A 27,403-nucleotide genomic window follows, 5' to 3' on the forward strand; every position below is an offset into this window, starting at 1 on the left:
CGTTCTCTCTCTTTTCATAGAATCCAACCGAAACGCACAGCCGGCCAATCAAATGAAACCTCTGCGTGAAACATGGATACTTAGGGGAAAGCATGATGGTGAGATTTTGTAAAGTTCCATTCAGAGAAAAAGAATAAAGATTTGAAGTGATCAGAGCAAATACAACGGATCCTGCATGAACTGATAAACCCGTCTAAGAAGCTGCCAAATGTTTCTTCTTCATTTTAGCTTTATTTCCAAAATATAGCAGTTGATACAAGACATTTGCTTATTTGTTTTCTGGTGTTTCCTGGTTAGCACCGGATCGTTAATACAATTTGTGTGATATCTTTTTCAAGCCTCCGGAGGAAAGCTTGATTTATAGCAGCAGCTCTGAGGTTTCCTTTTTAGTATAGATAAGAACTTTGCTAAACTTTATGCATTCATTAAATAAAAAGGTTAGGAGACAGCAGCTATAGCTCTATGTCTCTTTGGATTCTTCAAGGTGTCATGGAAAGCAAAAGTTTCTTTTCTGTTACGTGCACAGTATCCCGAGCCGATCTGGAGAATGGTTAATTCTGGCTCAACCAACAGAACGGTTTCCCACAGCCCTTCATCTTGCTCCCCACCTATCGCTCCCACCACACGTTCACCTCTTTTTTTTGTTTTTTTAGGAGTGTCAGGGAAGGTCTGGAATCTTGAAAAATATACATATATTGTAAAACGGGAAAGGGTGGGGATCTGAACTCTGGATTGTTGCGAACAAGAAAAGCCAAGTGATTTTGCCAAGTAGGAGAAGCCGCTTCACATAAAGAAATGTCATTGTGAACATTTGTTTGCCTGAAAAGAAGATATTTTTAACACCGTAGATAAATGCTCTGTATGTTATCTCTTTCAGGCTGGTGTACAGTTTACTTTTCATCTGAACATATGCAACGGGATGATGTTAATGTTTCCATTTCACCATATGCTCCGCAGATAGTGCCAATTTTGCTTGGGCCATAATCCAAAAATAGAATACAGCTGTGCTATACATACCTCACAGCAAACGCACAGAGAGCATATAACCTTAATAAAGTGCAGAACGCGCATGGTATCTGAAATTACATGCTATTTAATGATAATGAGACACGTTACATTATTATTTTTTTTGGTAGGGCCACCTAAAAACTGCCGTTGCGGTTAAATCTGGGCGCAGAGCACTTAAGGCAGGAAGGGGTATCTCAGGCACTCCCGATACCGTGAGGGTCAAACGACAAAGTCTCAAATGTAGACTTTATGGCTTGAAATATGGAGATTCTCTGTGATTTTTTCAGTGAATATGAATGAATGATACTAGCATCTGATCTACATCTCTTGGGAGACCCCAAACATGGCACTAGGATACAATGTATAATCTTTCACCAACGAAATTATGGACCGGGGGATTCCCACACTAAGAAGAATACATTCTGAGAGTCTGCTATCTTTAAAACATTTTGAAGAGACGGTCACATAGAAACATAGAACCATGATGGCAGATAAGAATCATTGGGTCCATCTAGTCTGCTCATTTCTCCTGATGTAAGAATCTAGATCTTGATTCCCTTATGATATTAGCCTCTACCACTTCTGATGGCATTTATCTAGCACCCTCTCTCTGAAACAGCCGTCCTTCTTTTGCAGGGTAGGACATTTCATTGAAGCAATCTATGTTTGCGCCACTATCCCTTTCTCTCAGCGAGGCAATCAGCATTTCGTGTAGAAGCGCTGTTTTTTCCATTCTACCATTGGCTCAATAGTGAGTGTCCAACATACCAACTTCACGTGTCGTTTCTCTGCAGAACCAGATGTTTTGGAAATAAAGGATCCACGGTGGTGGAATATGCTCCTTGTGCCATACAAGACTGTGATGGATAAGGTATGAAAATGCTGGGGTAGAAAAAATACATGCAGACAGAGATCACATTTTAATCCTCAACTAAGGGCACAGGAACGTGTGTAAAGCCCCGAATATATTCACAATGCTCTCATAGCTTATGCTTTTAGCAAACAGATAACAAGGACTTGCCCACTGCTAAAAGGAAGTGATACTGCATTTAAGCGAGGCCATTGTATGTGGAAAACATTCCTTTCTCTTCTCCAACCCAACTGAAAGTCATGGCGGCTGTAACTGCTAAAACATTTTACAGCAAAATCAATTTTTTTCAGATATAATCATGAGTTTAGCAAAAAGGCAAATCAAACTGTGTAAAAAAGAGGTGCTGGGGCAAGACAACAGGTTCACGGAGAACTAGAATACAGCAGGACTTGCCCTGGAGCTTCAAGTGACTTATGTATACAGAATTCTCCAAACAACTCGTTTTATTTACTTCATGTTTTCACGCTGAGTCCGGAGGAACCTGCTCTCTAGCACAGCAGATGAGAACGTGGCAACCGTACCCACATCCTACAAGCGTTTTATCAGGCGAGTAATAGTCGCAGCAGCATCTGTAGTTTGGCTGGGCTCAACAAGACTGAGGAGTACGAGAGAGACAGTTGAGCCGGCTCAGACTCCTCATCTACCTTAGGGACTGTACGCACTTTACTTATGTTGCAGAAGAATCCGGCTCACTTTGTGCACAGCCTAGTGAATGAAGCCTAAAGATGGGCTTCCCCCAATACACAGTGTTTCCTGAGCGTCAAATGTTATCGCAGTCAATCAACACTATAATGGTCTAATAATACATGCTGTAATTCTTTATAGGCTTTCGAACTTTACAACATCAATTCACTGCGAAGGTGATGGACACAACCAATGCCATTTTGTAACTTAATTTAAGAAGAAGAAAGGCAGGGAGAGAGAGAAGGACCGCACTTTTTTGGGTTATATGTAACTAACGGCAAGAAACGCCTCTGCGTTATGTTCTTAGTACAAAATATCTTCAGAAAGAAATGCAGCCAAGCGCTTGGTCCCCCTGATGTCATCTTGGAACCAGGATCAACTCTCACTGCGACCCACAGCAGTCTTTAAATACACTTTAACGGCTTCTTCAACGTCAGCCACAGGAATACTTCTGCTTCTGCTCCTGAAAAACCGCAGGCAAAATATCCCTGCCAAATGTGAAGCAGCTTAGTCTCCACTGTTTCGGTTCCTTTTTCTATTAACTAGTGATTAATGTTGTTTCCAGGGATGATCTCCTCTCTTTTAGATATCCATATCTGCTCTCGGTTGGTGAAGCTGATGGAGTTGCCGGCCTCTTCTGCTATTTATTGATATGTCCAATCAACCTTTTCCAAACTATTCCAAAGCTTGAGGAATTTTGTAATAAACTAAAAGATACACCATAACTGCTGTAAAGCTCATTATAATGACAAACGTATCTAATTTCCCCTATGGAGATGACTGATGTGATGTACAAGTGAATGATAGGAACAGATCCATAGGTGAATGGTGATGGGGAACACTATGTTCCAAGGGGCTAGGAAGCAGGGAATGTTAGAACGGAATCCTTTGGATACTGTATTCTATCACATCTGTGATATGTCATGTTATCCATTACACATTATAAACTTATCCTGCATATCTATCCGAGAAAGGTATTCCAGAAGCCGAGGCCGTTATCAGGTCCTCTGTCTCGGTAACTAATGTAAACCTGGTTAAAAGCAAGGCTTCTGTTGATTCGCACTTGACAGATGTATACGGCACTGAATTCCTGGTGAACAGATCCTTGCACTGCCAAATGTAAACAGTAATTCCGTTACCCACTGCTATAATACGTAACATTATTTCATAGCAAAGTGGGATCGCTCTCGTGCTTACACTATGCAATCGGAAACAACTCTTTTTCTTGGACGCTTTTTTTGTACAGTCCAAATAGATATCACAGGAACAGTATTTGGTTCTTATGATACCTGGTACCGGGTTTAATGGGATATTTTCAGTTTCATATACATTATATCTATCGATTTGATCTATATCACATACTTAAGTAACCAATGTTACTACAGCGCCTTGCTTTAAACCAATTAGGGACAATGAATTGTGAGCCTGTTCCATGCTTTGTCATGAAGGGGTTAAGTGCATTACACCTTGTTCGCTAGTTCAGAAACTAGATATATTAACCTTTGAAATCCCGGGACGTAAGCACAACAAAGAACTAGGAATTCATTCAGCAATCAAACTGGAGGCATACCTGCGAGTAACGTTTGTTTGCATGCATTGTAAGCATTAACACATCAAAAGGCTTTTGCTTATTCAATATACCGTCTACGCTGACAACTAATACAATGAATTGGTGTTTATAAAATACGAATGTTAAATCAACAGACTTAACAGAGACTGTGGGGTTTACCCTAGTAAACGTCCACAAGTGAGTTTCAGTTTCGACTCCATAATCTCACTTTTCATTGTAAAGGGCCAAAACTGAGTGTCTCCTGCGAGAGCAGCCGAGTTACCCCTCTATAACGTAAAGGTAAATCTATCAGACGTCTCAAGTCATCTTTACCAACTCAACTATGCATCATGCAGGGCCAGCTGAAAGTTTCCCTCAAGCGTAACTTGGCCCTTTATAATGCAGAGGTAGGTCAGTGAGTGGTAACTATGACTCTCCTGCTTTAGTGAATAAACCCCTTTATCCATTGATTACCCATTAATCATTCATTTTTATATAATTACTTCTCACTTGGCAATGGACATTCCTGATACTTCACGCAGGTAATAGATGGTTATCAAGTCTAGGTAAGAGAATCTTTATCTGCATGCAAGTGTGCAGAATAAGAAAAAAAACCTTAAATTCCCTTTGGTTAAGAAATTGTATCTTATTACAAGGAAGAACATCTGAGCTGTCAGCCATCATACATGTCAAAACGGAGACGTTTCCGTAGAAAATTTTCCTGGACGTTTCTCAGCTGTTCCTCAGACCTTTAAGCAATGTCTTCTTGCTCAAATCAGAGGAATGGAGCTTAGACCCACCCTGCCTTCGACCCATTTCACCACGAAGAATCCTGCACCCGGATATCAAAGGGAAAATCTGAGAGTTGCTACGGATAGACATGCATCTGCCGTAATAGCAACCGATGACATAAAAAGCAGGTCTATGAGAACACTCGTTCTACATAATAATAATAAATGCAAACATCGCTCTTGGTAACTCATTCCAGTTTACAACCTCAGTAACCTTGGTTTTCCAATTAACATGCTGAACAAAGTCATTTTCCCTCAGGTTTATTACGGCTATTTGTCAAAATCATTTCTTTGAGTAAAGAGACAACAAACACCAGTACCCTTTAATAGCCAAAAGATCTAATAACCTGATTCAAATCCAATTAGAGATAAAGGTTGAATGTTTGGCCACAGGGCTTGCTCTATATGTAGAGGCTTTAAAAACATGGAAATTCCAGCATTGGCTGGCGTGCTCAATGCACAAGTAACGTCATGGAAGTCGCGGTCAATGTGAGACTGAAGTGCCGTAATCCCTCCGTCACAGGTGATTAGTGCAAAGCCCCTATGCTCTCTGAGGACTTTTATTGGGCCAAAAAATCCATATGCTGGCCTAACAAGCTTTGAAAGAATATTCTTTTGTTCTTTAGGGAACACTTATTTTCCTGTAACAAGCGGCATATTCCGTCCAAGGCCACGCAGGCCTTGGGCAGCGGGAAGAGTGCACTTTGCTAGGTGTTTAGAAACCTGTTGAAGCTGGCCTTCAGGGTGGCGTCACAGCTCTCAATGGGCCTGCTGGGAGATCTACCTTAAAGCGCGCCCATTTATACTACCGACCTTCATGTCATCTTTTACTTGTGACCTAATGTCGAGCGCTGGGATAGCCCTTCTTGTGTGTCCTTCCCCCACAGCATTCTGATTTAGATCCCTAATACCCACATATGTACTCTTTACATTTCATAGATGCTGGTATTGAGTATCATCAGTATATTAGTACTAACGAAGATTATGGAAAAACTTTCACTATTCTGCTTTTCTCTAACTGTCACTTTTAAGTATAGGGATTTGCAAAAAAAATGTTATTCTGCTTTGTCTAGGTTTGATCGGTGCTTTGTTGACAGCATCTGTGCAGAAATATGGCTACGGCATGACAGCTTTGACACCCTTCTGGGCTTTCACTGCTCTTTGACATGACTTTAAACTTCATACCGCTTTACTGAATCAGGGAGAGTAGCAAAACCCTACACTAGATGTTAGACTATGCTAGCCAGCGCCCAAGTCAGTTTTATCCACCAGACGCATGGAAGTTATTACAGGGATATTATTTTATTTGTATTTCATTCTTAGTATCTCAAATGAATCACAGGTAAAAATATGCATTACATTGCTCGCAACGCATATAATATCCAAAACCGTATTTACTCTAACATTCTAACAAAAGATTTCCATGGTGTTTTTATAAAGAGGATTATACATTTTGAAACCCCTTGAGTCATCAGGAACAGGATTAAGATGTTTAGATTAAAAGAGTGTGGGGTATGCTGAAAATTACCTGAGTATGTCCTGATACTATGGAAACAATAATAGAACTTCATGTAGGATAACAGATCACAGTTAGAATTAAGCTCAATCAGGCAGAAAGAATCAAAGCCCCCAAATCCCCACTTAACAAGAACGGTCAAATGAAATCATCATATGAAAATTACAGAGATTCTAAGAAAAAAAAAGTTGCTGTTCCCAACTATGAAACTAAGAGAGCTCTAAGCAGAACTCTTTAAAGTGCAACGGCTTTATAGTTCTTTCATTTTCTTCTTGAAGATACAAAGGGCATTCTACATGTCATTAATTGGTCTAAAGGGTCACCACACCTAAATACAGCCACAATACCCGTCATTGGGAAAAGGGGTTTCTATAGGGTGCCGTATGGATAGAAAAGGCTTAACATTGTTTCCTCCAGAAGAAAACACAAAGCCTGACCTTAACCCCTTCAATCCCAGGGGTTTTTGGTACCTCAAAGCCCAGAGCAATTTTGCCATTTTTGGGGTATGTCGGTTTAGCGATTATTCTCTGTTCCTGTGAATAGTGTACGCATGTAAACTATATATTGTTTTTTCAAGGAGAGATAGAGCTTTCGTTTGATACCATAGTTGGATGATTAGCTGAAAATTTAGAATGAGAAATTTAGTAAAAACTAGCGAAGATTAGAAAAATAAACTAATTTTTTTTACATTTTCCCTCTGAATCCTCACAAAATTAGGTAAAGTGATGGAAAATCCCCTCCAAGTTTATCAATTCAGGTGTCCTGATTTCAGAAATACCTAATTTATATAGATTTTCCAGACTTTCCCTGCAACAGGGAGCATACTATTAGGTGTACAATTTTGTATAATTTTTATGCCTATGGCTTAACGGGTTTGGGGGTTGTGAACGGGGGCAGGAGGGTTATACTGGCTAGATGTTATGTTAGGGCAATGGGATGTAAGGTTTTTTTAAGAATTTTTTATTATCTTTTTTTATATATTTTTTTTTAATTTTTTTTTATTTTAATTTTTTTACATTTTTTTGTATTTTTTATATTTTTTTTTCACACAGTAATGGTTGGAGGTCCTCCTAGGGACCTCCTGAACATGCCAGTGATGTCACAGTGACATCACAGCTCACATAATATTTTTTTTTGTATTATTTATATTATTATTTTAATGATTTATTTAATATTATTTTTTAAATTAATTAACTTTTTTTTTTTTCAGCTTTTCACTTACAGGACGGGAGGGGGAGGGGGAGTGAGAGAGATGGTTTCTCACTCCCCTCCCCGCGATCCCCCTGCACCGATCACACTGTGATCTCTATGCAGGTCCTCACAGACCTGCATAGAGATCGTAGCGTCTCTGTGCCTCATCGGAGGGCAGGATATCCCCGCAGGGGATGACCTTCCGGGTTACGTCAGCAGTGACGCAACCCGGAAGGGAATGCCCGATCGCGCGTTTGCAACTGCGCGATCGCGCGATCCGGCAGTTTACCAGTAACAGCAGCTTACCGGCTTTCATGCCGGAAGCTGTTACAGGCGATCGGACAGCAGAAAGCCGGCAAAGCCGGCTTCTGCTGTCAGTGGGGAGTCCAGGCTGTCAAACGACAGCCTGGTCTCCCGTGCAGCGGCAGGGATGTGTCCCTGACGCTGCGCGAAGGGTTGGACGTACCGGGACGTCCATAGGGGTTTCTTTGTGGGCGTTTTTTGGATGTCCCGGTACGTCTATAGGGGAACGAAGGGGTTAAGGAGTTTTCGGTCAAGACCAAAGTGGGGACATACTTTCTATCTATCCCAACAATCCTCTCTAGCGCCCTCTATGAGCTATGAGTGAAACTGCGCATTAGATACAAAACAAACAACAAACCAAACAAAACAAAGGGATCTGCAAGACCATAATGCCACCAGCACCCTGCTTATCTCCTAGAGGCTACACAATTGTATACATAGGCATGAACATGATTAAATATTCTTCTTTAAATAAACCAACTAGGTGTTTATTCCATTCTTGAGGATGGAGTAAAATAAACAAACCGCATTAATAGGGTTTCGAGATTCACTATTCTCAGAATTTCCTTGTGCTGATGGGCTTACCTTGTTGGCGCTCTCACATTCTGTTCTCCTCTCGGTAGACTCATATGTTGGATTTCCTGTCCAATGTTTATCTCACTAAACAAGAAGGAAACATACGTATAAGCAAGCAGGCTCAAAGGAAACGCGACAGAATAGTATTTTTAGGAATGTGCAAATGTGTCATTAGATAAAATACACAGATATTAACTGCTTGTAAGTTAGTTCTGTCCTTGGCAAGGAAATGAATGCTATTATAAGAACATGTCTCACGAAACCAATGTCAAAGTTTCGACAAACAGGTTATTGATTTATTACCTGGTTAGTACCTAATTAACTGACTGAGGTTCTCTGAAGACGTAATTGAGAACTACTGGTTAGTAATCTTTGATAAACTTAACATATAGAAGATAGAATGTATTATCTATACCAGGGGTGTCAATCCCGTGGTCAAGAAAAAAGTGGTGTAAGTATGAATAGACTCTTTGAAGGAAATATATCCTGATCTGCAATGTCTGTGTATTGACACTCCTTATCTAGATGGATAAGAGAACATTTCAGACAAATCATGTTACGCCCATCGCTCTCTGTAGAGGTGAATGTTTGGGAGGAACGGACGACTCCAGCAGAGATGAAAGGTGGAGGAATTCTGAGAAAGATCCGATTTTACAATACAGAACTGAGCACGACATGAACGGTGTATTTGGTTTAAATGTTTGGTCTGTAGAAGTTGAGTTCTGTTTTTTTAAAGCAGAGCCGGCAATTTATAACAAATTTCCTGCCCTGACCTTCTGTCCCTTCTACCTAAACCAGGCTGCCTGACCCAATCAACAACAATCAGCAACATAACAGCAGCGGAGAGATAAGATAACAGGCAGGGAAAGCATGCATAGCTCGAGAAAATGAAGTTATAGATACTATTTCTCCGTTTCTACTACATATATAACTCAACATATATAATGCGTTTGGGAATAATAACAGACCCGCTTAAAATAGTCCTGATTTTATGATCTAAATGTGGATGAGTGCTCTACCTTCCTCTAATAAAGCTAAGAAACCAGCGAGTGGATTCTGCGCTTTGCCGTGCCGAATACTTTAGCTGTGCCTGTTTGGGTATAAAACCTGTCATTTTGCTCATATCAAACTATACCACATCGACCCGAGCAGCTGTCACAATTAGAGATGATTGCGTATGATTTGAAGCTACGGATTGCAGAAGCACAAAGGCGTTCTCTGTGTACAGAAAACCGAACTCCCCTCTCCCCGCTGGTTATTCCAACACTTCAAATAAATAACTGTCTTGTGTGGTCTCCATTCACTGCAGCGATCACATCAGGTCAGACCGCGGAAAAATGGAGGTCTCGTGCGCAGCTAACAGAACGCTACGTCTTTAGATTTTGAGATCTAGGTCAGTCAATCTAAGTTTGTCATAACCCTGATATATATAACGCATTGATTAATTGTGAGCGCTAATTAAATGGATGAACTCAAATAATTAATTCTGTGCAATTTATGTAATGGAGGAAAGTACTATATTTTAGAATATAAGACACACTTGATTTATGATATCAATTACAGTACACAAAATATACATTTTGGGAGGATGCTTATGGCCCGTAGAGCATTATTTTGAACCCTAATCGCATATTATGCTCATACAAAAACCCAGAAATAATAATAGTAATAATAAAACAATAAATAAATGGGGATATATAGAAGGCACATACTAGTAATACGTTTTGGTTATGGGCGCAGTAGTTTAAATGTCCCCTTTCACAAGGAAAGTTAACCCTAGGAGCCAGCAAAAAACTGAATGTAATGCATTACATTAAAAGGAACAATATTTGGAGATTTATAATAGAGGGGAAAGGGGGGGGGGCAGAGGGAAAATGAGAGTATTTTCTCTGATAACCCCAAATATACACCTGGAAAGGTTTAATAACCAGAACAAATTGCCCACCATCAGAACAGAATTACTGATTTTTAGAACTGGACATTAAAAGGCATCAATCTTAAAAAACGTATTTTAAATGTTCTTCATCATTCGGCACTTTAGAAAGGAGCCATGGGGAGCCAGAATGGCCTCACAACAGGTTTATTACATCATAAAAGTAGCTTACAGTCCTATGCCCACGGCCTTTGATGTGCGAGTGAAAGAACACGTACATATAAATAACTTCCGATCTCTGCGATGTCAGATGCACGCGGATAGGTATATGAGCCCGAGAAATAGTATTCGAATTTAAAAATAAATATAAATATTCACAAAATGATCTCAATTTCAAATGAAGTTATGTATATAAAGTGATTATGGTGCAAAAAATTGAAAATGTTGTATTATTAACATAGCTACTAATGGAATGATTATGGTAAGAAGGACAGTTTTCACCAACTTTGCACCAACATGAGTTTTAAATATATAAATCCCAAACAGGGCATGATGTGATACGACCCCCAATGGCTGCCCTCCCCTGGGCCTTTAGATATATGCTCCTAGCTATACATAGTCTTTAAGTGGAAGTTCCACTGTGACGAGGAAGAGGCGTCAAAGAGGGTCTCAAGTATTAATACATCTGTGGGGCCAGCCATGCCAAGTTAAACCCCCGGGCATAGAGTCACATTTTAAACTACGGAGAGTCGGCGTTCACACGGCTCAGTAAAAAGGACAATCTTATTTTCTCATCCAACGGACTTAGATTAACACAGCGCGGTTCCACTGGGACATTCCGTCAATACTTTATTCAGCACAAGCAGTGTGATCTATAATAAAGCATCCATCGCATACAAACCGTGTATAGGAAAACCGGGAGGTTAAAGCAAAACAGATGCCGAGCTATAGGCGGTTACCAATAACCAAAGTGACACGTCTTGCCAGAAGCTTTGTGTCTGTCGTTTCCGCACGGCTGCTATTCAGTAAAGAAGAATTCAAAAGAGAAATGAAAAAGCGGAAGGGCATGAACTGAAATACTTTGAATTATACAAATAGTGCAGTGTTTACATCCCAGTACATTATCCCGCCAACGCACATTCTCAAACCGTATACAGCGAGTCTTGCTATTACTGGACACCAAACCATAAGTAGTGTCGGCGGAACTCTCAGAATTTCTGCTCAAAGGTTTCTGAAACCGAACCGCAAACCTATCTACAAATATATTTATTATTAAAGAGACCGTAAACTTATTTCTTTCATTCTTAACAATTCATCTCTTCGTATAAAGAGAAATGTTTGCAAAAACAGTTAAATTTGGTCGCTTAACAGTGAAGGTCTGACCGCACAGCCCGTGTGCGCGCACATTGTTACAATCACTCAACGGCGGGGGGGAATAAATATAACTGTGGCCATGGCGTAAATCAAGAGAACTTCACAAGGCAAGTTCTCCTAATTAGAAATACACACCTATTTCCTAAACAACCCAACCCTGGTTTAATTATGGCATTCCAAATCAATAATACACTAACATGGACACGCAGATCTCCAGTACCTTCACGCTGGATCAGCTCATAGATGCTTACAGTGGCGCCAATGTAGTTACGGAACAGCTTACTCTCTAATCAACAGAACAGGCCTCTCCTACTTCATGGGAACCCTGACAAAATGATTACACCTTTCAAAAATTCATTTCTTTAGCATATATATATAATTATATAATATTATATAATGTAATAATAGATATATATATATTATATATATATATATTTGGTGTTAACACTTTTAAAATTTAGATCATACAGTGTGGCTACAATTCAACATGACATCTTCATTACTGTTATTACTGATTTAAGATTTTTTTAAAAAATATACACACAAACACACACACACACATAAATAGCACGCTGTCACTGCCACTAGCTTGTGTAACTTGTTGAATAATTGTCCATAGAGATATCACAATATTTATTTTTATGACATTGTTAATAAGGCAACCAACAAGTTTCAAATTTCCAATTAATCAGTCCTTGGCCTATTCTTAGTTCCAGGAGCCATATGCCTATCCCATGCATGCTTCCACTCCCTCACTGTGTTAGCCTCTACCACTTCTGCAGGGAGCCTGCATCATTTATCTACTACCCTCTCAGTATAGTAAAACCTCCTTACACTACATTTAAGCCTCTCTTTAGTTTTACATTTATGGCCTCTTGTTCTCACATTTCTCCTGTTTTGAAATAAACTTTCCTCCTGTACTCTTTAAATGACCCCCCCCCCCCAGTTTCCTGGTTCATACTCTCGTTAATATCGCAAACTGTGCGTAAGAATGGCAACAGCCTATGAATGGGTGTTTCACGTGACAATTAGGCAAAATTCTACCTAAATTTAAAGAACTTCTGGGAATAATGAAACGCGTGGGGAAGGGAACAGAACACGGGTGAAATCTGATTGCAATGAGGTTGAGTTTGTAGCTCTCGTTAGAGGACACGGTGTCTTTGCAAAAGTAAATGCCTAAACGGAATGGCTGTTGGCGTTTCTTTTGTACCGAGTTAAAGGAGTAAGCTACAAAGCGAAGCACATAAACCACGCGAAGCATACAGAGGCAGGCGAATGAGACTATTGGGAAAAAGGGTTACAGCTTGCATTTTAATACACATATTTAATACATATATTATAAGTCTGCAGCGGTGTATTCATCTACAGCAGTGGCCAAGCACTATGTCGAAATGCACCACCAGCCGGCCCCGCCGTGTCCTTCCTCTGAGCACCCGGATACGACCTCATCGCCAGGCGTTCCGTATCTGAAAGGGCGCCCAGCAGCTTTTAATGCATCCTGCACCATCCTCCATAGTATTAATGGGTCGACTGAAGAGATCACTGATCTCCCTTTTTAAATGGCCTATTGAGCTGGGCCAATAGAGGAAGCCTAATAAGTCCTCTGGATCCAGCACCGAATACGCCACTGAACTTCTGTATATAGGGGAAGCCAAGACAACCATTGTCTAGGTGAACCAATGCTTCCGCAGGACTCCCCTGGCCAAACCAATCTCCTGCTCTCTAAAGCGCATGCACATCATACTGAATGCAAGAGAGATGCTTGCGCAAGAGTTTCAGGGGTCTAATAAGAGCCCCCATGCACATGCAGAGAAAGGTTTCTCATTGCAACGGGAGCTGATCTTCTGCTTCAGCCAACAGTGGGCAAAAATGTCACCACAGAGGAGGCACTGTGCTGCAGCTTCTCCTAAAGTTAAGCCACATATTTATTTTATTTATTTTTTACTTAAAAAAGAATTATTTGCTGGTGAGGCTACAGTGCTCCTTTCATGTCAGCAGTATTTACTGGGTTTTTTTAGTGTGCTAATAACACGGTCTCCAATCTGCTTATTGGGAGTAGGTTTTATTTTAACCTAAACTCAAGATATTTTGAAGTAGAATCCTACATTAAAAAGTAAAACCTTTGAATCCATTGTCGGGCGGTGCAGAATATGATGGTGCTATATAAATCAATAAATAATAATAAAAGTCAGATTGTTTTTCTTTGTGGAAGGGTTAAAGGTCTTCTGTCAGAATATCTAGGGCGTGAAAATTCATCATCCTATTTTCTGGTAGGTAGCTGGGACAAAACATAAACCACAAAACAATATATTTCTACGAACCAAAGAATGATTCTGTTATCTGCTCTGTCACCGACGAGTGTTGATGAATGACTGCTCGTTGTTCTCGCATTGATTGCCCGCTGACCTCGGCACCTCTGATTACCACCCGACTTGCGCAATCGCTATAACATAGACTGGATCCGGCAACAGAAGTCCCCTGTCTATGAACCTAACAAGAAATATTCATTCATATAAAATATTTCGATGGACCTTCTCACCTCTGCCTTCAGGAAAAAATCGTAACAAAAATGAGTATTTTCAACATAACTGTCCTCAAACCAGACACCACGTAGTGCTTTGAGCTATCATTCCCACTGATTTATGAAGTAAAACCATGTTCCACTTCTGATGACCATGATTAAATGTGTTGTTATCTGAATGAGGATGTTCATTCATTCTCATTAAGGCTATCTATATACACAAATACACACATACATAATATATACTGATCAATAAAATCCTATTGTAAAATACCAAAATATTAAATACTATTTAAATATGTAAATACTCTTTAAAAATACACCAATAATGTAGCAATGTATGTAATATATATATATATATATATATATATATATATATATATATATTTTATACATACCTTTTAAACTAATTCACTATATAATAGCTTCAGGAGCGCGAGGAGATTTTTATGATTGTGAAAGCAGGCACCGAATAACGTGTTTAAGATTATATATACAAAGCAAATAAACACTTTGAACTGGGGCTTTTGAGATTAATCTTAAATAGAGAAATCCATTATCTGAGATTCTCACGTGACCCGCACACAACCACAACGGCTCATTATTTAATACTAGGCAAATATCAGAAATATGTGCCAACTCCATACTCCATGCCACTTGGTAAATGAACGTAAAGGTCAAAAGAGAATTCTGCCCACCACGGTTGTACGGCACGTTAATAGCAAAATGAGCTTCCTGGAAGATACCTTACGATCCAAAATGTAAACTGTAAAAGCTGGTCATACATAGATGTCCAAAATCTGCAATAAAAAGATAAAACGTAGCACTCGTGCAGCTCGTTAAATGCATTTTTATAATCCGCAAGCGTCTAACAGAACTCTATATGGCTCCTGGCTGACCTCACCCAATGTTTTAAACATACTACTTTACGTAGGCGCTGGTGTCTTCTAACCCCCGAGCGCCAAAAACGTGCGCAACGGGCGGCATTGACTTTACACAAAAAAATATAAAATGCTTTATTACCTCTGTGTCTTATTTACAAACTAGCCAACACTTCAGGCAAATGTTTAAAGGCTCATAAAGCAAACAAGACCATCTACTTTTATTGCAAGGCTACTATCTAGCTTATTCAAATATGTGCCGTAAATGCACTTTTATATGGATTTTGTGCTATGATTTAGCACTCACAGAAGTATTAATGTAGCAAGCGAGCACCATAGCTACGAGGCTCTGATTAATGGAACATTATGGCATTGGCACTGGCAAGCCCTCATTTTCTTGATTATATGTTTGCTGCATCTGGAGAGTAACACATAAATCAAGACTCCTTCATTCAGTAATAAGTACTACTTAAACGTATAGTCCAAGTAAAGAGAGTGGAATTCCAGGACTTAAGGGCCACATCCGTAGCAGGAATACGGAATATCTGCTCTTGAACACATGCCGTTTAATCAGTTCCAACCATTCGGTCTGAGCAGTCTGTAATCAGGCTAGGCTTGTTTATAGCCTTCAAGGTTTTTATTCTTCAAAGTCTTCTCACCCACTGATCTCTGCATTGTACATGGCTCAGCCCTTCTTGTTGGTGATACATGCGAGTGGCAGCCCTTCCTAATAAATAGTGTGGGAGCTAAATCAAAAAGTCTTCCTTTAGTGAATAAATCCCAACATGTGTTATATGTTTCTAGAGCATACATGTCTATAAGAAAAATACTATGCATCAGTGCATTGATGTTCTAAAGAACAAAGGAAGGATCCACCAAATCTGTAGGTCAGGTCTTCCTAAAACATCACACATATTTATATATATATATAATGTATATTTTATATACACATATATTCAGGCCCTCTACTTTCTTGGCCACCTCAAAATCTAGTCTTAAAACGCTTATGTCTGTAAGTATATTTAAGAAAGTAAGCCCAGGCGAGGAGACACCTGTGAATCATTCACCAGTGGAGCGTCATCATGCGACTACACTATACACCTGTCAACCCTTCTTTACTACGAGCAGGAATCCCAATCCTACAGAATCCTAACGTCAGTGTTATAAATTCTTCTTTCTGTGGTAACAGCCAGGGAATTCTGCCCAACCAACCCAATCTTACACAGGATTCTAATTCTGCATGCTGACACAAGTACTGTTGCAGACGCCGAGAAGGTGTGCCGTAATACTGCACATAATTATGTTTGAATTCAATACAAAATGTGTTTAATGTTCTACCAATTCTTGTTAACTATTGTGTTGTCATTACATTGTTATATTGCCATAACATACAACCATATACCGGTATGATTATATTATTCTGTCAAGCATTATTTTTCGTTGTATCGGTGTGTCCCTATCACAAAGCCTGGGAACTCTATAGATCTGATCCAAAGTCTCCTGGAGAAGCCCTGCTTCGCTGGGTCTCTGGGTCAATTCCATCTTTCTGTGGCCACGACCACATTCTGCCTACTTTCCCTTGATGTTTGCCCAGTTCTCTCCCACTAAACTCTCTTTGGAGAGAGCCCTGTCCCAGTGCGAAGCCATTTCCCTAGAAGAGGGAGAGCTAAGGGTCTCCTGGGAATTGGCCAGATGTGACTATGAGAGACCAATATCCATAAGACATACCGAGCACCTAGAAAATTAGGCATTATGGAGAAAAGATGGACATAGAGATATGGCAGCTTGGACGAAAGAAGAGAGAGGAGAGACGTTAGAGAAACATTTAAGTACTTGAAGGGATTTAACAAAATACAGGAGTGAAGATTATTTTAAGGAGGAGAAATGTTAGAACATGAGGTCATATACTAAAACTAGAGGGTTAGATGTGACGTAGGAAGTTTTACTTTACCGAGATGGTGGTTTATAAATGGAAAAGTCTCCCAGCATAAGTGGTAGAGGCTAATACACCAAGGCCATTTACACACGTGGATTAGGCATAAAGCTATCCTGAAGATGAGATGAAGGAGTGGTTAAGATATTTTCATCAGAAAAAACGGGCAGAGTAGATAGGAAGAATGGTTCTTATTTGTCGTCAAATTCTATGTGTCCTCCTAGGGGGAACGCTTTGGGAGAAATGGTCAAGCTGAAGAACTGTTCTTCCATTGCCACTAAAACAGTTGTCCTTCTCAAGGAAGTTCCCATTTATGCATCTCTCTCCTTGGTAGAACACATACTGAACTTTCATGGGAAAACTCCTCCAATTAACACATTACAACAAATATAATATGTATATATATACTAAACAATAGTTTTTCATGATATTGGTCAGCCTATTCCTGTTGCATAATGTATCAAGGTTTTAGTCCTTCACTTAAATTTGTTTTTAAGAATTTAAGAAGTGGCGAGAGATCTCATGTCCCTGAAGTACAAGCTGACGGCCCATATGCTAGTAGCCTTGACTAATAAAAGCCGTAGCTAAACACCAGAATGATGCAATACTTTCTCTAACGCTACAGGCAAGTTAAACAAAATTATGGACAAAACGTCACAATTTCATGTACTTTGTCTTCCTTGGAGTCATCACAGGAAGTTTGGGAACGTCTAGAATAGTCCCTTTGTGCCAAACACTTTGGTGGAAAAACAAATACATATTAAATAAAAATACATTCTAACTATGCCAATAAATATTAGAATACATATGCTGACATCAATTTGCAGAGAAATATAACCCCTAGAAGAAAAATGTATGATCAGCTTTGTCATGTTGCTTTTTTTACAGCAATTCCTGGCCAAATCAACGTCACATCAAAGGACGACCATTTATAAAAGTAACCTTTCATGTGCCAGAGGGCAGAGCGCTGCTTTAGAAGCCATGTCCATGCGTACGTCTCTCCTAAAGAAACGGGTTAAAAGCCAAAGAGGAAAATTAGATGGAGAACATCTATGCTGATGGCCTGGAAATTGTAGATTCACTTACAAGACTGCTGTAGACACTGATAAAATTACAAAAATGTCAATTAAATCACAGACTATGGCAACAAAATGTTTGTCATCACTAAAGCAATATTGTAGCCAGATGATGAAAATCCATGCATGACTGGGCCGTGGCCTTCACCAGGGCCTAAATTCTAAAAACTGCAAATATCAACAGAGTTTAATCGTTTTTGTGACCTATGAATGTAGTTTTTCTTCTTCAGTAGAAACATATGTTTGATTAAGAAGACAAAGATTGTTGAACTGGGGTCTTGTCTCTTATATAGAACTAAACCCATGAAGCAGGTGACATATTCCAGAATCTGCCACTACTGCCCCGCTGAGCCCAGATTAGCTGTTATATTCTTGTACAAAATAGGACAGGAAACGTTACAACTGTGATGAAATAATTTCTCATATAAATGTAAAAAAATGAAAGTAACATATTACACTACTATTCAAAAGTTTTGGGTCACTTCAAAATGTCCTTGTTTTTGAAAGACAATTAAATTTTGTCCTTTAGAATAACACGTAGTACAGCACCACAGACATTGTTAATGCTGTAAATGACTATTCTATTATTATATATGACATATATATTTCCACTTATGAATTCAAAGGGGTTCAGTAGAAACCCTCCACCCCATGCATTTGCCCTCTTCCCCAGTTCCCGTCTCCTTGGCTTGGAGGAAATGCTTTTGGCTATGGGCAATAGCCAGCGAGCTCCAATGGCGTGTCTGACTGCTAAAGATTGCATTTAGGCAAATTATTTTCATATGCATTCTTCACCGATGGGGCTGCATGCTGAACTGGAGTGTCCCTTTATACATGTGTCAGAAGCACTCAGATCCCAGCTCTGTTATTTTACCTCCGACCTAATGTTCTCCGTCCTCCCGGAGTGCACAGCAGACAAGCTGGCAAGTATTTCCTGTGACATCATGGGAATTCACTTGCTGAAGGCTGCACTATGCAATGAAATCATTGGTTTTCTCTCTTTCACATGAGGATTAATACTACAGGGTCAGGTGAGTGACCAGTTGGCCAAGTAAAAGGAGACTCCCAGCCAAAACAAAGCCAGCTGGTATTAGGGAATCGGGTTCCTTTGCACAGTCAAAGCCTTGTTTCCTATTGTAAGAAATCTTTTGTGTATATAAAGCAGATCTGTTTTCTCATACCTTGTTTTCAGTTCTGTATACAAAATAAACATAAATGTGTATATATCAGATTAATTTACGCAATATATGTAATAAAATATGTCTCATGTGCAATTAAGTCAGCGTGACAGCTCTCATTATTTCCATATAACTGGACATAACTGGAGAGAGTGTGTGTGTAAATATGTGTGCCGTGCGTACATGAGTTACTGGGGGGCCAGTGGTCCCTGACTGCATATATATGATGGCTTACTTCACTGATGCCTTATTTGATGAAATAGGCTATGTATTACATGGCAATGCTGAAGCCGGGTGTCAAAGCACAAACACTGAAGCGTTTCATATACATTTTCGTCTAGTGGCCACATTCAGCATTGGCCCCTACCACAAGATGTCCATGACAGTGGAACACCACCCTGCTGGATAGGCTAACATGCCGTCAAACTAATAGGAGCATGGCTTAAATATTCAGCCGATTTTAAAAACCATAAGGTCCAAGCACAACTCTGACTTACACTATCCCACTTATTGTCCATGTATAATTTAACACCATGTCATTTATTTTTCACGTGTTTATGGCAAGCAAGTATAACCTCATGCAGAACACTACTGCTCTACTTCCAAATGGCTAGCAGACAACCGTGATTTATATCTACTCAGATTGAAAATTAAACCGTGTCATTATGAGCCACATATACAGCTCAGAAATTCTGTATTTTTCAATATATAAATATTTGATGCAGTAACACAACAAAATCAAAATTTCAATCTCAGAGTCAAATCCACAGAAAAAAAAATTTCTAGGCATTGCTGGCAAACAGTGAGTGTTTAGGAAATTCATTTTAGTTCTGTTTGGTAATAGACTTTTTATTGATACATTGTTTTAATAACCACCATTGATTTATGATGTAATTCATTTACTTATTTTTTATATATTTTATATGCATAGCATTGCCTTGTCCAAAATGTCTTGGTATGCCGAAGGGGACATACCATGACATTTTGTACAATGCTATGCTTCCAACTTTGTGGGAAGAGTTTGGGGAAGACCCTTTCCTATTCCAGCATGACTGCCCCCCCAGCGCAAGGACCAAGTCCCTTTAATCAGAGAAGCAGGATAATTTGGCTGAGTTGGCGTCATACAAATAGCACATACTATATCTAGAATTTATTGCATTTTTTTTTTTTTTAGACTAGGACATTTGCAGGAGAGATCTGGTTTCTGCTCACTGAATTACGCGTTATGAAGGGCCACCCCAAGCCATAAGACTGAGCTGACCCCGCATGACACATATCCCAATCTGTAAGGGTCAAGAACTCACACATAATGCCGGACCAGCCACACTCAATTTACAACATAAGCTCACTGGACTGGGACTGTGAACTTGGTGAGTTGAAACTGCAACTCTCCTGCAAGCTGGGGATGGCCGGCGACCTTCAGGCCGAGGGGCAATCCCAGACAGGTCAACTAGTAATAAAGTAACCTAAAGCATAGTTGGAAGCAACATTGGACATTACTATTATCAACGAAACTGGAATTGACAGACTAGGACAAAGCGGCGTATTAAGTAAAAAGGGCCCTTACCGCAAGCATACAATCTAGAATAAATCCAGTCCTGTCTATAAGAGTCTAACAAAAAAGGGATATATGAAAACACAGAGAATATGGGAAACATGCATAAAGAAATCACATGGAAAACATAAAATAAAGCTTCAGACTCAAAATCATAAAACTGGGGCAGCCCAGGGGGCAATTGCCTACAAGCTCTACTACCAATTCCCTCTTTACAAAATAAACCCAATGGCTTTTACAGACCCCAACGTCATTATATCCTTTAACTCGGACTGCTAGCCATGCATGATGCCATAAAGAAACGCAAATATCTCTTTATCTATTGTTTTCCCTTTGCAAATGGAAAAAAAGTAAATGGTTAACTTGTTCTGTCACAGCTCTTCTAGGATCCAGGGCTGGAAACAGGAACTTCTATCTTCCACATATCTGTTTATAATTAAGCTTGAAATATTAACACAACTGCATGATGTAATTGCAGAGGGTCTTGGGATTGTGGTAATTATTAACATCTGATGTAATAAAAAAAGGTTCACACCCTAAGCACACCCCATATCTACTCATCCTGTAAGGTAAGATTTATTCTTTTTGAATTTAACATTTTTATTAATGTAATCTCACATATAAGTCAACTTACCTGTACATCACATGTGCAGAACATTACAACACATTTTGCTAAAATCTAATACATGCTACACAGAAATAACATAGAGTGGCGGTGTAGGGTGCTTCCACTGGAAACAAAATAAATAGGTTATTGCACAGTAGTCCCCGTTCTCATTAATCCAACTGTGCAGGGCCAGCAAAGTCCCAACTAGCTCTGCAATAGCTGCCTTAGCGTTCCATAATAAGTACACAAACAGGTTCCCAGTATTATATCAACAGACAAGAGATTAACGGAAAGAAAAACAAAGAAAAGGAGGATGACGAGAAAGTAGATGCTTGACATATAATGTAAAAGCAGGGGTGCTCAAACTGCGGCCCTCCAGCTGCTGCAGCACTACATCTCCCATACTCCTCAGCCAGCCCCTTAGCTGAAAGAGCATTATGGGAGATGTAGTCCTGCAGCAGCTGGAGGGTCCAAGAGTACTCAGCTACTAAACATCTTTACTGATCTCCCACCCGGAGTTTGGAGTTCACCATGAACCTGGTGGTGACATCCAAGAAGGAGAGAGATATGAGGTCTCTGTATTGCTTTCCAATGTGAAGTCCATGCATTGGTAAACAGAGCAAAATAGGGTTAATACATACTTAAAATGTTCCATCATCCTTTGTCAGGTTATGTTTGTCCTTGTGACATTTAAACCATCGCTCTTACTTGAATCAGTTGCATGTTTGTTTCCACAGTACTAAGTGCAGAGCAAACATTCAAGGATAGCAGGTGGCCACAGAGACTTTTCAAGCCATGTCAATAGTACTTAACTTCTCTGGTCTGCTTGGTTTGATATAGCCTAATAATTAATGAACCTGCATGGAAGATAATATGTTTCAGCAGCTTAAATTTGATAGACATTCTCGTTTAATTAATTGTAAGAAGGGTTTGTGTGAGCACTAGGAGGATGAAGCATGTCACAATGAACGTTGTCTACCTACAGGTAGAAGAAAAATAGGAAATAGTGGCCTTTAATGTTCCAGTCAACCTGAAAGAACTTTCAATTATGTCCCCTTTTCAGCCCATCTAGTCTTTTAGTCCTCGATCTTGTCTTCGATTCAGGATAGCTTTAGCCAGTCCATGCTTCTGATGGGAGGATGTTCCCAGAATCCTCTCACTTAAATTAAACTTTCTTATTGTGTTATATTAATATGAATTTATTAAAAAAGTTTATATTTGTTAAAAAGTTTAATTGTGCTGCCTATATTTGGTTTCAAAGTAAAGTAATTCAGTAGGGTGACCGAACTTGGGTTACCCAGTAAAATTCCTGTTCTGAGTTTATTTAATGCCTCTACACTCTTAGCGTGTAATGAAGGCTTACAACAAACGATGAAGGCATGGTAACCTGTGTGTGAAGATCTAAATGGTCCTTTGTGACTTGGTACAAGCTTGATGGAGTCCCCGCTACGGGATCTTGTAATCCAATTAGTGCAGAACAGAATCCATTGGGAATCTACAGACATATCGTCTTATCAACAGAAAGCAGCAGCCTGCAATGATTCAATGTGAACAATGTATCCTATCCAATACACCAAAGACGTCTGGAAATTATAGAATGGACTAAAGCAAGCAGCCAGACCGGCATATCTAGATAAGCGGAGAACTTTTAGAAATATTACCAATTTCCAAGCTCCCATACAAGATCTGTGGCCTCGGCTCCACGTCTTTAAGACTTATTCAAAATTCTAAAAACAGAATTGATTGTCTTTGAACGTAAACAAAATAAGTTTAATAGGGTTCATAGAAGAGAAGCAATAGACGTCAGCCCGGAAAATACAGAGATGTTTATGAGTGATGATGGTGCCCACTACAGGTGGATTTACAAAATGATCCCAAATACCTTAAAATGATCTACATAATTAACATTTTTAGCATTTTTTCATAAATGTGCCACATTTTCAAAAAGCATCAAATCAATAAAAAAAAAACCAGAATCAAATAACTGAATAATGTTTTTTGGATAACCCTTTAGCTGTGGATAATGGTACCTGGTAGAATACGGTTAGGAATTGAATAAAGCTTGATATGTAGAAGCATTCGAGAAACACCCGTTTATATACAGCTGGCAGCGTGAGATAATGTAATGACTACAGAGAGATGCATTCAGATCATGTACATGCTCTCTGGAGCCCGATTCAATCCCAACCCCACAGTGCTTATACTTTCTCAGCAATAACCGGCCCTATCAGGATGAGTCAGTTATCGCATGAGAATTTACTATGTCATTTCCCCAACAATATTTTGTGCAGCTGTCACAATCCGGTGGAGCACAGGTCACCCAAGTCCACGCTGTGTCAAAAGAGACAAAGTCTGCTTCCTGAAAGTTTGGCAGCAGTAAGCCAAACATTATGGTCAGTTCAAGTGTCACACATCGAGGTCAATTCAGGCCAGTATTCTGTTCTAAAACATATCCCATTCACTAAAACAAACTGTTCATCAAAAAACATGTAGATATATATCTATGAAATGGGTTCTGGCGTTAAAGAGACACTCCAGCTGTCATTTGCATTTTAATACGTGGGTCCATGTATTAGCCTGTAACACTTTGGCTAGGAAGCTGTTCCATCTATCTACCACCCTATTTAAATGTTTCACATCTCCTCTCCAATCCATACATATTGAGATCCTGTAGTGAGCCATCCCTGAGTCATTCTTCTAGCCCTAAATCTCTCTAAACCTAAATCTAGGAGCCATCCCAGTGACATCTAGGAAGTTCTCAGCTTCCTGCAGAGCTCCCTCTTGGGCGGAGGGTTAGCACCAGGCAGCCTTGAGTGGGAGGGAAATAGGTGGGAAGCTGGGGGGGGCAGGAAGTGGACAGGGAGTGGGTGTGGCCAGAAGAAACTGACCCAGAGACCTGGGGAAACAGGGCTTCACCTGGAGACTCTGGGTTAAACCTCATACTCCGTGTTTAAAAGTCCTAAAACTCACAAGCAGAATACATTATTCTCCCATTCTTATAAACACCAATCAACTGGTCACAAAGGCAGAAGCTTTTATAAAGTCCCACCCCCGGCCACATGTTTTCCAAGAGTGCACAACATGTCCCCATTTGGCCATCTGGAAATGTTAGGGGGTATAAGCTTGGCACAGAAATATTCCCTACATCGAGGGTAACTGCGGGTCATATTATCCACCAGAATGAAATTTACCAAATAATCTCATAGTTGGAGATTATTATTCAGATCAGGGACCTTTGCAGGCCGACACATCAATAATAATCTTTTCATGGCAAACTATACTTCATTTACATATAATTGGGAAGAGGACTTATTAACCGGACCCTTTAATCACATTTAGCATAGCCATGTTCTGGAAGTGCTGTACAATTAAATTAAGCATCATTAGCGTGGTGGGTTCTGTATTTCACATTCACTTTGCCTTTTAAGGTTTTTCTTTTATTAACTGGCTAGGTGCACTTCATGGAATTGTGTGACGATTATAAATACGCTGTGGCATTTATTTTGTGACTCGTTCTCTGTGATGAGGACAGCGGCTGGCTGCTAATTAAGCTTCTTGTTAGTTACAAGCTTTTCATCCTTAAAGGGACACTCCAGTGCCTCGTGCAGCCCCTCCAAATGTAGAATGCATATTAAAGTACTTTGTACTGCTTTACTAGACCATCTTTAGCTAAACAAAATTATAAACGCACTTTTAGGACAAGCTGCAGCTCTGATTTTTGTGAGTTTTGGCTGGTGGAAGCAGCCAATCACTGGCAGGAAAGGGCTTCTATTGAAACCAATGGCAGGGTTTATGTGCGTGTATGCAAGGGTCTCATTAGACCCCCCTGGAACTGCCAGTTGAGCGAGAGCTGGCTGCCAGTGTATGCATTTGCTGACCAGCAGAGGTGTGCAATGTAACTATCGCAAGCCAAGAGGGTTTTGGGGAGGAGTAAATGTGTAGTGGGGGGATTCTGATGAATACCTCTGTATATTTGCAAGGGAGAAAAAAATTGAAAAAAAGAGGACATTGAGCTATCGTATGCTTTAATGTGTATTTGACGGGCCGATCGTCTCTTTAAGCTTTATTACGTTTAACCCATAACTCCTATAGAAAAATCTGCCAAAAAAGTGCTTTATAAATTTTGCAATTATGACACCTTTATACACAACCCCCAAAAATTCTTAGTATCCTTGGAAGCTATTAACCCCTTTCTCCTGAGCACACACATTTCTATCATCATGTCATCTCATCTGTTGTTTCTGGAAGTCAAATTGTTATATACTACTTGTCCTGTTTACCCACTATACAGCGCTGCGCAATATGATGGCGCTATATACACACAATAAATAATAATAAAAATTGTCCTCCCTGGAATGATTTAATGTGTTCCAAGAACAAATTAGCTGTTTTGAGATTTCAGAGGTTTCCAGAGCACTTTTTATCCCAAGTTTGTGAGCTTTTGGTGGAAATATTGTTAAGTGTGAAGTTGAGAGGACAAGGAAACAATCTTCTTCCCTTCGTATAATTTAGATAAATGGAAATGTGCGTGTCCTTGAAAAATGGCAAAAAAAACCCCATACAGAACAGTCGCAAATGCCTTGTCATGACAACAGACTTTTCTAAACAGATGTCAGAGAGTCAGATAAGAACATTCATATCTACTGGATTTATATCCTTTAGAAAATGTTTAAAGGTCACCCTAGTTCTGTGCCTTATTAACTATTACTGCATTGATACAGAATACATGGAGTGCGTTGACCAATGATTGTCGATGGAATTATGAAGCCTTGTTGTTGAAGGCATACTGAAAGCTTTGACAAATTGGCCAAGTCGTTTGCAACAAACTGTGACACCTATCAGAACCAGCATTAACTTTTTCTGCAATTTGACCTACAGTAGCTTCGGATTTGACCACACCGGCCCCCACATGCATCAATGAGCCTCGGCCACCCATGACCCTGTCGCTGGTTCACTGCTTTTCCTTTCTTGGACGACTTTTGTTACTGACCTTTACACACCGGGAACATCCCACAAGAGCTGCAGTTTTGGAGATTCTCTGACCCAGTTGTCTAGCCATCACAATTTGGCCCCTTGTCAAAGTCGCTCAGATCCTTACACTTGCCCATTTTTCTAACACATCAACTTTGAGGATGGAAAGTTCACTTGCTGCCTGATATATCGCCCACTGACAGGTGCCATGATAACAAGATTTTCAGTGTCATTCACTTCACCTATCAGTGGTCATGATGTTATGGCTGTTATCCCCTTGATGGTAATCTAACGGCCAGGTCCCTCATCAACTAATGTATCGCTTTGTTTTAGTCTAGTTTTATCATTGCCTTTGAATGTATGGAATGTAAGTAATGCTGCAGAAATTTTTGGCGCTATATAAGAAATAATAATATATATTATTGAACGATAAAACAGGATTCCATACAGATTATAACACTATTATGAATCAAAATACAGCAAATGCACCAAAGATCAGTGGCACACGCAATTGGCATGCGATCGTTCAATGAATAACTGGGTGTGATCCCCGCTGTTTTGATAAAGAAAGCTTCATTGCAGAATGATATATTTTCTCTTGTTATTTCTCAATTGTCGGGTCAATTGTTTTTTAATAGAGAGGGGCAGGTCGTGGCTAGTAAGCATCTAGTTTGGTAGGTTAGCAGTTATGCCTGGTGGTTCAGAAAGAAGGTCATAACCAGAAGTAAGGACATAATCTCATCTTAATATTAAGCCAATAACGATTACCCACAGCCTAGCCGCACACAAACCGAAATTCTCCAGAATTAGTACTAATAACCTGCTGTTGAATGATGAGACAAAGTGAAGGACACCTGTGTCCGCAGGATAGAATCAGAGACACTGTAATAATGAATCCTTCAGCTAACCCCACAGAGCACTACATTTCCATTCATGATTTTAGTC

The 27,403-nt window shown here is 39.7% G+C and overlaps 1 protein-coding gene across 1 annotated transcript in view; it reads right to left on the bottom strand.

Moving 5' to 3' along the window:
• SGMS1 (sphingomyelin synthase 1) overlaps positions 1-8,575 on the bottom strand; it is a 40,231-nt gene extending 31,656 nt beyond the window's left edge. Inside the window, exon 1 of the mRNA XM_053451339.1 lies at positions 8,499-8,575. The gene's annotated coding sequence lies outside the window, so the exon portion shown is untranslated. The remainder of the gene's footprint in view (positions 1-8,498) is intronic.
• Between the last annotated feature and the right edge of the window lie 18,828 nt (positions 8,576-27,403).

This window comes from Spea bombifrons, chromosome 11 (assembly GCF_027358695.1).
Source record: "Spea bombifrons isolate aSpeBom1 chromosome 11, aSpeBom1.2.pri, whole genome shotgun sequence".
NCBI lineage: Eukaryota > Metazoa > Chordata > Amphibia > Anura > Pelobatidae > Spea > Spea bombifrons.